This window comes from Microtus ochrogaster, chromosome 17 (genome assembly GCF_000317375.1).
Source record: "Microtus ochrogaster isolate Prairie Vole_2 chromosome 17, MicOch1.0, whole genome shotgun sequence".
Lineage (NCBI taxonomy): Eukaryota > Metazoa > Chordata > Mammalia > Rodentia > Cricetidae > Microtus > Microtus ochrogaster.
This window is the reverse complement of record NC_022019.1, coordinates 18,883,730-18,894,554: the sequence shown is the minus strand read 5'-3', so window position 1 is coordinate 18,894,554 and position 10,825 is coordinate 18,883,730. Positions and strand designations below refer to the sequence as shown.

The following is a 10,825-nucleotide window of genomic DNA, read 5'->3' as shown; positions in this document are numbered from 1 at the left end:
GGGGACGGGCGCGCAATAAGGAGAGCAGATCGCCCCACTACAATTAAATCAAAGAGGTAGCAAAAATATTTTTATTAGAGAAAACTGGTTTTTGGTTTTGGAGACAGGGCCTCACTTTGTAGCCGACTGACTGGAATTCACTATGTAGATGGTACTCTAGATCCGCCTGTCCCCTGCATACATGTGCGTCAGGTCCAGGCACTAAGGAAAGTCTAACTGTGCTCTTCAACAAAAGAGAAGCCCATGGACTATAGAAAAGGGCAAACTTCACACTTCTATAGGCAAAGGAGACTTCCGTTTGTTTCTTCATTGGTTACTGAGACAGGGTCCTTCGGTAGAGCTAAGGTTGGCTGCAAATTAGAAATTCTTCTAAATCTATGTTGATAGGCACAGGCCTCTCAGCAAGAGCTTTCTTAGCTAAGACATGAAGGCGTGCATTATCTGTGAGAAAGTGTAAGGTACTGCACAGTTTGGGAGATGGCTGCAGCACACTGAACTGACCGCGGCCAAGGGGCTAAACGGACAAGGGTACAGGCTACTCACAGAAGTCAACAGTCACACTAAAAGCTACAAGTTTATCACAGAAGTCATCGTGGGAGCACAGACACAGTGAGTTCAGCTTTACCCACTAGGCCCACAGAAGTAACCCAGGAACAGTGCCCAGTGATAGTGGAGACAAAGGCACGCTTGTGGAAGGCTAGAGGAGCACAGATTACTTCAGTCTCAAGAACGACGCCAGGGTCTGGATCACCATGACATCTTTTGTGTATTTTGGGTTTTGGTGTTTTTTTTTTATATACATATATGAAGTCTGTTATGATACGGATTACAACATTTCCCCCAAACTCATGTGTTCAAAGTTTGGTTCCTAGTTTAGCAGTTTTTGAAGGTGCACTTTGGGAGGTGACTGGATTGAGAAGATTCTAACCTTATCAAGAGATTAATTGCTAAACTCTTAGCTTCAGGAACTAGAGGAAGATGATGGAAATCTTTAAGAGGTAGGACCTAGCAGGGGTGGTGACACCTTTAATCCCAGCACTCTGGAGGCAGAGGCAGGCATATTTCCGTGAGTTCGAGGCTAGCCTTGTCTACAAAGCAAGTTCTAGGACAGCCAAGGCTACACAAAGATACACTGTCTTGAAAAACTAGAAGAAAAAAAAAGTAGGGCCTATTTCGAGGCTCTGAGGGCATGTCCTGGAAGGATGTGTATTATGTATGCATATTTAATTTTTTGTGTATGGGTTTTTTATATGCATGTTTGTCTGGAAACCACATATTTGCCTGGTATCTATAAAGGCCAGGAGAGGTGCTGGATCCTTGAGACTGGAATTAAGAGGTGGTTATGAGCAGTCATGTGGGTGCTGGGAATTGAACCCAGGTCCTTGGAAGAGCAACCAGTGCTCTTAACCACTGGATACCTCTCCAGCCCTAAGGGTAAATCTTATCCTTGGCCCTTTGCTCTCTCTATATCCAGGCTGCCAGGAAGTAAGCAGTTCAGCTCCACCATGTGCTCCTAGTGAAATGTGATTCCTGACCATGGACCAAAAGCACAGGCCTAAACCATGAGCTGAAGTAAGTCTTCCTCTGCTTAAAGGTTTTACTCGGGCATTTCGTCACAGCAACACAAAGCTGACTAACAGATCACTGATACAAAATTTCATAAAATAATTCTTATCTTCCTACATGAAATAGGCAGTCTTTTTCTTGTTGTCTATACAGCTCTGCTATCCTGCCCTTCGCCATCCTATGCCATTCCACCATATTTCAATGTTAAAAAAAAATGTTAAAATGACTTGACCCTGTTTTGAAAAGAGCTGACCTAGATGAACCCTGTAGTAGCAGAACCAGAGAAAAACTAAGGAAGAGTAAAGAGGTAAGCAGGATCTGCCAACAGGACTGACAACCTGAGAACAGACATACCGTGTATCAACTAACAGGAACCCTCTAGGGGCTGAGGAGATGACTCCGTAGTTAGAGCGCTTCCTGTTCTCCCAGAGGATCACTGAAGCTCACAGCTGCTTGCACTCCAGGTGCAAGGGATCCAGCGCCTTCTTCCAGGTCTTCCAGTCTCTTTGTGCACCCCCACCACCACCACACACACACTCACATTTAACTTCCCAGATTTAGCAACGTTGGACAAATCACTACGTCACGTAATAATACAGATGGTGTAACAGACCATTTGGTAAAGCTCGGAGCACAAAGAAACAACCCTCGTTACTACAGTGCAGATGACATGATACAGGCTGGGCTTTTCTGGGAATTCTCATAGAAGTTTTGATGAAGGTAATGCCAAAGATAAAAGACTCCACGTAATTATATAACAATGAATTTGTATATTACCACTTTTCCAATCACAACATAATGCATTGAGAGTCACTGTGCTAGTACGTATAATCCCTGCCTGTCCTTAGGAAGATCAGGAGTTCAAGGCCATCCTCAGCTGCATGGCCAGTTCAAGGCCAGCCTGTGAGGGGGATAAAGTTAACCAATATTAAAATTGGAGTACCACCATTCTGACTTTGCTTTTACTGGAGACATGAGAATTTCATAAAACATTGATAATGATGATTCATAAGCAAAGATTTCTTCTGCCATTTTAAAAGTAAACTAATACTATAGAATGATGCATGCCTAGCAAGGAGAATCTGAACTAGGAAAAAAAAGTGTTTAATATCAGTTATGCTCTTAATTGGCTTCCAGACATCCCTGTTTTCTGCACAGGAAGGCGGTGTTTCTGGAGGGCGTGGGGGAGGCTGATATCCATATTGGGACAAGTCTTCAGTGTGACAGTGTCATAGCATAAGTAGGCCCCTGTGTTAGTAGATGACAGTGGGATGTCCTAACTGTCCTACTGCAGGTCCCGCCACTGGTTCTGCCTCTCCCATCCGCTGTAGGGCTATGACTTGGCTCACGTATATATTCCATAGTAAGCTCTGCAATCTGCATCCCCCATCTGCTGTAGGGCTATGACTTGGCTCACATACACATTCCACAGTAAGCTCTGCAGAATAGTTTCCGCTGCATTTTCTCATTCAGTTTAAAGTAACAAAAATAACATTAAGGGATCTCAGGATTTGATCTACAAGCCAAAATGAGAAAGGAAGACCTCTCATTTCTCTCATTGGAAGCTCCGTCCCTCTCTCTGCCTTCCAAGCTCACAGCTGGACACTCAGGAGCCAACAGCTGGACACTCAAGAGCCAGCGGCTAAACACTCAGGGGCCAGCATTCTAAATATCAAGTAGGATCATCTGTTGTATGGTATTTTTTATCCAGCTATTTTCTTAAACATGCATCACTTAATAATCTATTTCTAAGTTACCCTTGTTTGAGACAGACAACTGATTTTGTATTTTGCCAGTTTTCTCTTACACTGTTAGTAACAATGTAGTCAAAGACTAGCAGACAAAAGATAGTCTTTCTAACATGACAAATCCTCACAGAGAACAGGATAGTTCATGTCCCTATACAAAGAATAAACTGTACATAGACTGTTGGTGAGATAATCAGTGTACTAAGTGTGTCCACAACTCAGTGTGGCACACATTACCTGGGAAGAAGTGACGGGAAGGGAGCTAAACTGATTAGAGAACACATGTTCATTGGCCAAGTTACTGCTTGTATTCCCAGTGAGTGGAAAACAAGTATATAAAAGAACAAAACAGAAAACAGTACTGTGAAGACAGGAAGATCCAGCTCTCAGGTGATGTGGAGAGCCATAAGAGCTAATAGGCTAGTTAACCAGAGGCTTCTCCATACTGAGAATTATCTATCAGAAGTGGTGCCAGCCCTTGGGAGGCAGAGGCAGGAGGATCTCTGTGAGTTTGAGGCCGGCCTGCTCTACAAGAGATAGTTCTGGGACAGGCTTCAAAGCTATAGAGAAACCCTGTCTCATAAAATCAAAAAGAAAAAAAAAAAAAGAAGTGGTCCCAGTAAAAAGTAAATGGGGGCAGGTTCTTTGGAGAAGTCTGAGAGTTGTTTTTAAATTCAATTCCATGAGATCAGCTCTAAGCCATGCTTGAGGAACACAATGTGTAAGAAGTTTCCTTGTGATACATAAAGTGATGCTACTGACAAGTTCTCCCACCTAAGACACTCTCCTCAAGGAGGCAAAGAAAGGGTTAAGCAAAGTGGTAGGAGGGGCACAGTTTATGGTAGCAGTGTGTAAGGAAGCTACAGACAAAGTAAATGCCTGTTTGCTGAGTAATTTCAAAGTGTCATTCTCTTTGGGGGGTGGTGGCACTGCCTTTAATCCCAGCATTCAGGAGGCAGAGGCAGGGGGCTCTCTGTGAGTTCGAGGCCAGCATGGTCTACAAAAGCTAGTTCCAGGACAGGCTCTGTAGAAACCTGCAGAGAAACCCTGTCTCAAAAATTTAAAACAAAAAAAGTATCATTATCAATCTTTTATTAGTGCTAACCTTGAGTTACAGGTAATATAAGTATATAAAATAATAAAACACAGCCTCAATTGTCACGTGCATTGGTTGTAATTCAGCTCCTCTTGAATGAGATGCCGGCAGTCCCAAATGGGAACAGTAGAACAAGAACACCTAACCAGCTGGTGGTTGCACTGGGTGCTTATAAACAGGCTGACAGAACTACACACAAGCTGCAGCCAGCACACCCCCCAAGGAAGCAGTGCTGCCTGATGCATAGGAAAAGCTGTACACCGACTTGTGGGGCACAAGTGGTTCCCAATTTCACGGTGAGGTTTGGGGTGAATCAGCCCACAGCAGTGCTTTAGCAACCATCTTCAGATTACTGAGACCAACAACACTGATAATACCGGTAACAAAATGTTGTCTCCAAGTGGGAAAACAGTCAACATAAACTATAAATGTTACGTTGCTACATGAATGGCATGAACTGACACAAAAAGCCATGTGTAAGTCCATTTAAGATTTAATTTCTTATACATCCAATGTTTAGATAGATATTAACAGATGTGGTAACTATTGTCCTATTAAAGACTCTACAACATTAATTCATGAACACAGTAGACCCTCTTGACCTCCATCTGTTTCCTCTTGGGGATCCTTCCATATACATTTGCTGTAATATAGACAACATTGCAGTTTGGCCACCATTCACTAGCACCTGTTAGCTCAAAAATGTATGGGGGGGGACACCCAATATATATTAACTCGGGTTAGGTTAGCAAAGCTGATGTTAAAAGCACACGCTTCAGTATCAGACTGATATTTAATAGTCTATTATGATTTCAATTTCCTGGAGATCATCATATTGTTAGGAGGAGGTCACCACGTGGAGATACGTGTTCCTTCCAGATAAGGAACGCTAGAAGGATCGAGAGGGGCAACTGATCTGCATTCCCACATGGACCGCTTTGTTTTCAGCCTTGAACAGAAGGACCTCAACTCCTCTCTGCCACCCTGATACTCCTGTTCCCCATCTCCCGTTCCTGGACAATTCTGGTTTGTAATAATGCCAAGTAAACTTTGAAAACAGCAGTATCTAGTAACCATTCTAGTCTCAGAACTGTTAAAACTGAAATTAAATGTGACAACCTCCTGCGGACAAAAGCTAATTAATAGAGTTCCCTCCATCTATACCTCTAGAGTAATAGCCTCTTAATGCTTGAACATGAAGTGTCTATGACCTACTTTGCTTAAGTAAAAGACCTCCGAGGAGACACCTTTCCTAAAACAGGTTCTTCTCCATCAGTGTCTTCCTCCAAGTCCTCTACAGTCAAGGGCCTATGGCTGCTTAGATTTGTCTGGCTCATACAGAACCTCTAATAGAGATCGCTGAGTATCATAATATAACATCACACTTGCCATCCCTATGACTCAATGTCAGAGGAAATTAAGAAGCTATTGCAAGGAACAGTAAGCCAGGGTCAGTGGGACTGCTGCAGGATCCAAATCCATCAGTACCACACTCTGAAAGCTCAGGTCACTTGTAGAAACTGTCACATGCATATGGGCAGGGCACATTCTCTTTTTACTTTCAATCAGACACAGAAGAAACACCCGATGTAAATGCTGTGTGGATGGCTGCTATCCCTCCGGGCTTGGCACCTGGAACCTCAGTACTAGAGAGGCTGAAGCAGGAGAATCCTACTAAGCTGTTTCAGGACAGTCTGGTCTAGTGAAATAGAGTGAAATCATGTCTTAAAAGAAAAATTTTTTTAAAAAGTTGATATTCTTTCTTGTTTAGTTAATATTGATCACCCCACCCCCAAATTCTGTATGTTCAGTAAAGGTGTTTTCTTAATATTTCCAATTCAAGGTTTGTTAAATCTGTGGTTGCAGAAAATAAGGCTATGGTAAGTTGGCGCTATAGTTTTCTGAGTGTATCCATAGCGGTTATCTATGAGAAAGATTCTGGTCTCTTCATTAGCTGTGGTGAATTAAACCGAGAAATCCTGATAAGTTCATCTCTTACCTATAGAGGACGGTGGCATCTGCCATAGTGGCAGAGTTGCAGGCCTCAGAGAGCATGCAAGTATTTCCTCCCTAATAGGACTTTTTCATTCCACCATAAACATCACCTTCCACAGTCACCGGGTTGTTAAAAACACAACTCACCTCTGCACTCTCAATTCATATTCCATTTTCAGAGCATTTGCCACTTCCTCCCTGACAAAATTATCAAATGTCGGTTGCTCATCATCTCTGACAAGAACGTAGGCACCAGAGAAAAGTGATCTTTTTTATTCATTGCTAAACCCCAAACACCTAGCAGGCTAGCATCTGCTATAAAATAGAAATGCCACACGAGTCCAAGTTCTGCACAAAGTCTCTCTAAAGGAAATTAGGTTTCGGTCTAACGTTCACTCAGTTAACAAATACCTTGTAGGTAATGAGAGGGGCAGACACAAGAGAACCATAGACCACAGACGTGGGTAACATCAGATAGCCATCGGGGCTACAAAGCGAAGAAGAGGCTAAGGGGTTGGAGAACCAGAGCAGGGGCTATTTTAGATGGGAAAGTTCTCTCTGAAGTGACGCAGTTGTTTCAAGACGTAAAGTCCCCTGCCATGTGACCGTGGAACAAATGCGCAGGCTCTGGAATGGTGGTCCACTCAGGAAGCCCCCGAACACCAACATGGCCTGCATGGTGGGTGTGTTGTGTTTAAGGCGTCATTCTAGTGGCTCTGGTAACATGCATGGGGCATGCATTAATGAGAAACAAAGACGTTGTGTGTCATTTCCTCCAATGCATTCGGATTCTCCAAGCCGTTATTCTAGTCCAGACACCAAATGTCTGTGCCAGCACATCGCACCAGACTACAAGCACAGAAGTAACGGCATCCTTAGGCACTCTCCACAGCAGCCCCTGGCCTCGGAGTGAAACTGGCTTAACTACACGCTGTGCCCAGTAAGGTGACAGACTTTACTGGGAGGATGCAAACACAGAGGAACCCAACGACCGGTAAACAGCTAACACAGAACATAGGCGATCTTGCAAAGTTCCACGGGGCTGTTTGTGAACTCGATCACTTTTATTCGGCTCTGACAGGGATTAAGTCACTAGCAACGGTTCTGGCAGGAGGGAAGATATTCTAAAGAGAGACACTTGTGCGTCTCCCTTTCAGCTTAGCAGGCTTTGGATGCCAAGGAATTGTGAGTGGAGCTGAGACAGGATGGGTCGACACCTGGACCGGGCCCACTTAGGCACATCTCCTGTCCGCTATTTCCACCTCAACTTCAAGCTAGAACCTCCCAACGTGGCCACATTGACTGGTTTTCACTGCCGTCTCAAGTGGCCCTAATGTAACCGAGCACCAGTTCAGGGCAACCGCCGGGTGTGCTAGAAAGAATCTTTCTTTTGTGTCCTTCCTAACAGTCTGGGTTAAATCTTTACCTTGTAAAGAACAACGGCAAAAAGTCGGCTCTAAACCTGTCTTCAACTCAGGCGGAAGTTCCATCTCCGCCAAGGAGGGGCCCGGGGAAAGTTTGCAGCCTCTAAACCCCTCCACTTCCGGCCTAAGCAGAGCCCAACAGGCAGCCGGCTGCAAAATCTCAGGGCAGCTCCAGGCCTTGCCCGCCATCCCTCCACCTCGCGACCTACGGCCTGAAGCCTGAGGCGCCACTGAGTCAGCGAGGAGGTTCCGGGTGGAAAGATCGGGAAACGGGACTGCTAGCTCCCCTCGTGCTGGGAAGGGATGGAGACCCGGGGGTGGGGTTGGGGGCAGCGTCCACCTTCCCCCCACCCCTCCCAGCTGGAACCGGGAAACCCAGAGTCGCTCCCTGGCTTGGGGCGACGCCAAAAATGGACCCTCGGCCAGGCCTGCACGCATGCGCAGTGCTACTACGTGGTCTCAGGGCCCCCGGGAAGGGACGTGAACCCAGAACCGCGCCACCGACCTCGCCCACGGGGCTCGCGCGTGCGCGCCGCGGCCCCGGCCTGCGGCCTGGGTGGGATGGAGGCTCGCCCAGCCCCCGCAGCGGCTGCGCACCGGGCCGGCGCAGGGTGAGGCCTCCGCCCGGCCTTCGCCCCCGGGCCCGCCGCCCAAATGCACGCTTACCTCCACGCCGCTCCGCTCCCGGCAGCGGGGATTGCCGGGGCCGGGAACATTCGAGACTTGGCGCCTCCCCCTGAAGCGGCCCGGTTCGGCGGGCAGCGCTCGAGTTCAGCCCTGAGTGCGGGGAGGAGGGGGCCGCGGGGTGGGAGGGAGGAGAGTGCAGGGGATCGAGGGGAGGGGGTACCAGGAGGAGGGAGGGGGGCTGAGCGCGGCAGCCCTCCTCCCTGTGCAGCCTGGCCTCGGTGGGGACCTTTTGCCCAGGGAACCTGTGCCTCTCCAGTTTTAGGTGTTACAGGCGTTCATTTTTCTGCTTGCGGAGAAACAAGAGCCTGCGTGCATGCGCTAGTCCGGTCTTACCAGATCCATCCTGGAGGCCGACCTCATTGTGTGATAGTCGAGGACTCAAATCGGTCCGATTTTAAAATGAAGGAAATTCTGTCACTTCATGGGACGATGTGGAATGAACTTGAAGGATGTTAAGCAGAGTAGGCCCCAGAAGAATACTTACGGATCTCATAGAAGGACCGTTTAAAAAGTCTCACCAACAGAGTAGGGTGGTGGTTCCCGGGACTAGGGAAAAAGGGACACTAATCAAATTTCAGTTAGGAGGCTCAAGCTCAAGAAAGCTACTGTACTACATAGTGGCTACTGTTACCAACTGTGTGCACCAGAAATTGCTGAGATAATACATAATTTTGGAACAGAGTCTCCCTAATAGCCCTTTAGGCTCACACTCCATAACCTCTCTCCCCTCCTCTCCCTGCTTGATTTTGCCATCAACGCAGTATATGCATATATCAAAAAATTGTGCACTATAAATATATATTTGATTTTCAGTTGAAAATTGAAAAGAATATCTTATTTTCTTGACTTTCATGGTACATGATCTCTGCCCACTTAGAGGGGAGATAATGGCGATCAGGCCCATTAGAGGTGAGGCTGGGGCTCGTCATCCCAACCCTCCTCTTTCACCCGTTGATCATGTGGTTTCTTTCCAGATGAGTCAGAAAAGTGGGTCAAATGATAAGGGCCTTAGCAGTGTAACTGCTGCCTGGGCCACAGGATCCGGAAAGGGCTTTTTGGAAGAGGTCCGCATGATTCTGTCTTGAGTAAGTTTACTGACTGGAGGCCAAAAGCTCAGTGTAAGTAGAACACCAACAGTCCTTGAATTTAGTACAAAAGCGAGCTGGGCTTACAGAGAGGGAAAAAATGGATTCCGGATAATTTTAGAAAATGAAATCAAGACTAGATGTGGAAGGTCAGAAAAATATTTGAACCCCATGTCATATGTTTCTATGGACTCCAGATCTTCACCTTTAAAATGGAGCAGGAGTCTGTTTAATATTTCACATAATATGCCGATAGCAATCCCAACAAAGATTATGTATATGTTTAAAAATCGTTAGTGGAATATCAACAAATAAGATCCAACAATAAATAGCATGATGAATATAGGGATTATTTCAGTGGTATAAAAATGACACAATGGTAGCCGGGCAGTGGTGGTGCACGCCTTTAATCCCAGCACTCGGGAGGCAGAGGCAGGTGGATCTCTGTGAGTTTGAGGCCAGCCTGGTCTACAAGAGCTAGTTCCAGGACAGGAACCAAAAGCTACGGAGAAACCCTGTCTCGAAAATCAAAAAAATAAATAAATAAATAAAAATAAAACAAAAAACAACGGTAAGAGCTTTTTGTTTGTGTGTTTGTTTGTATTTTTTAACGTAGTCCTGTTGTCCTGGAACTCACTCTGTACACAAAACTGGCCTCAAACTCAGATATCAACCTGTCTCTGCCTCCTAAGTGCTGGGATTAAAGTTATGTGTCACCAGTGGCTGTTCTGTGTAAGGCTTGAGTGCTGTGGAGTATTCCTTCTGTACACTGTGAAGATGTGTCGCTCTCATTGTTAATAAGAAGCTGATTGATTGACTAGGCAGGATTTTCAGGGCAGAGAGGGCATTGGGAGAAAGGAGGGCAGAGTCACAGAGAGGCAGAGAGAAGCAAGATGAATGTGCTATGTTGAAGAAGGCGCTGTTATTGGGAAGAGGGTAGATAAGAAATAGATAAGAAGATTTGAGTTAATCTAAAATGTAAGGGTTAGTTAGTAACAAGCCTGAGCTATGGGCCAAAGGTTTATAATTAATAATAAGTCTTAGTCTGGTTATTTGGGAGCGACTGCTAGGACACAGAGAAACTGACTATACTTGAGGAAGAAGAAAATATCCAGACCCCTCCCAGAAAGTGACATTTTCATTTCTTCTTCTAGTCTACATCATTGTGTGTGTCTGAAACAACAAGATGCCCAGAAAACAGTCAAGTAGCCTCGGTCACTGGAG

General features: G+C 45.7%; 1 protein-coding gene across 1 annotated transcript in view; it reads right to left on the bottom strand.

Moving 5' to 3' along the window:
- Positions 1–8,304, bottom strand: part of Rcbtb2 (RCC1 and BTB domain containing protein 2) — a 39,882-nt gene extending 31,578 nt beyond the window's left edge. The window contains exon 1 of the mRNA XM_013349283.2: positions 7,832–8,304. The gene's annotated coding sequence lies outside the window, so the exon portion shown is untranslated. The remainder of the gene's footprint in view (positions 1–7,831) is intronic.
- Positions 8,305–10,825: the final 2,521 nt, after the last annotated feature.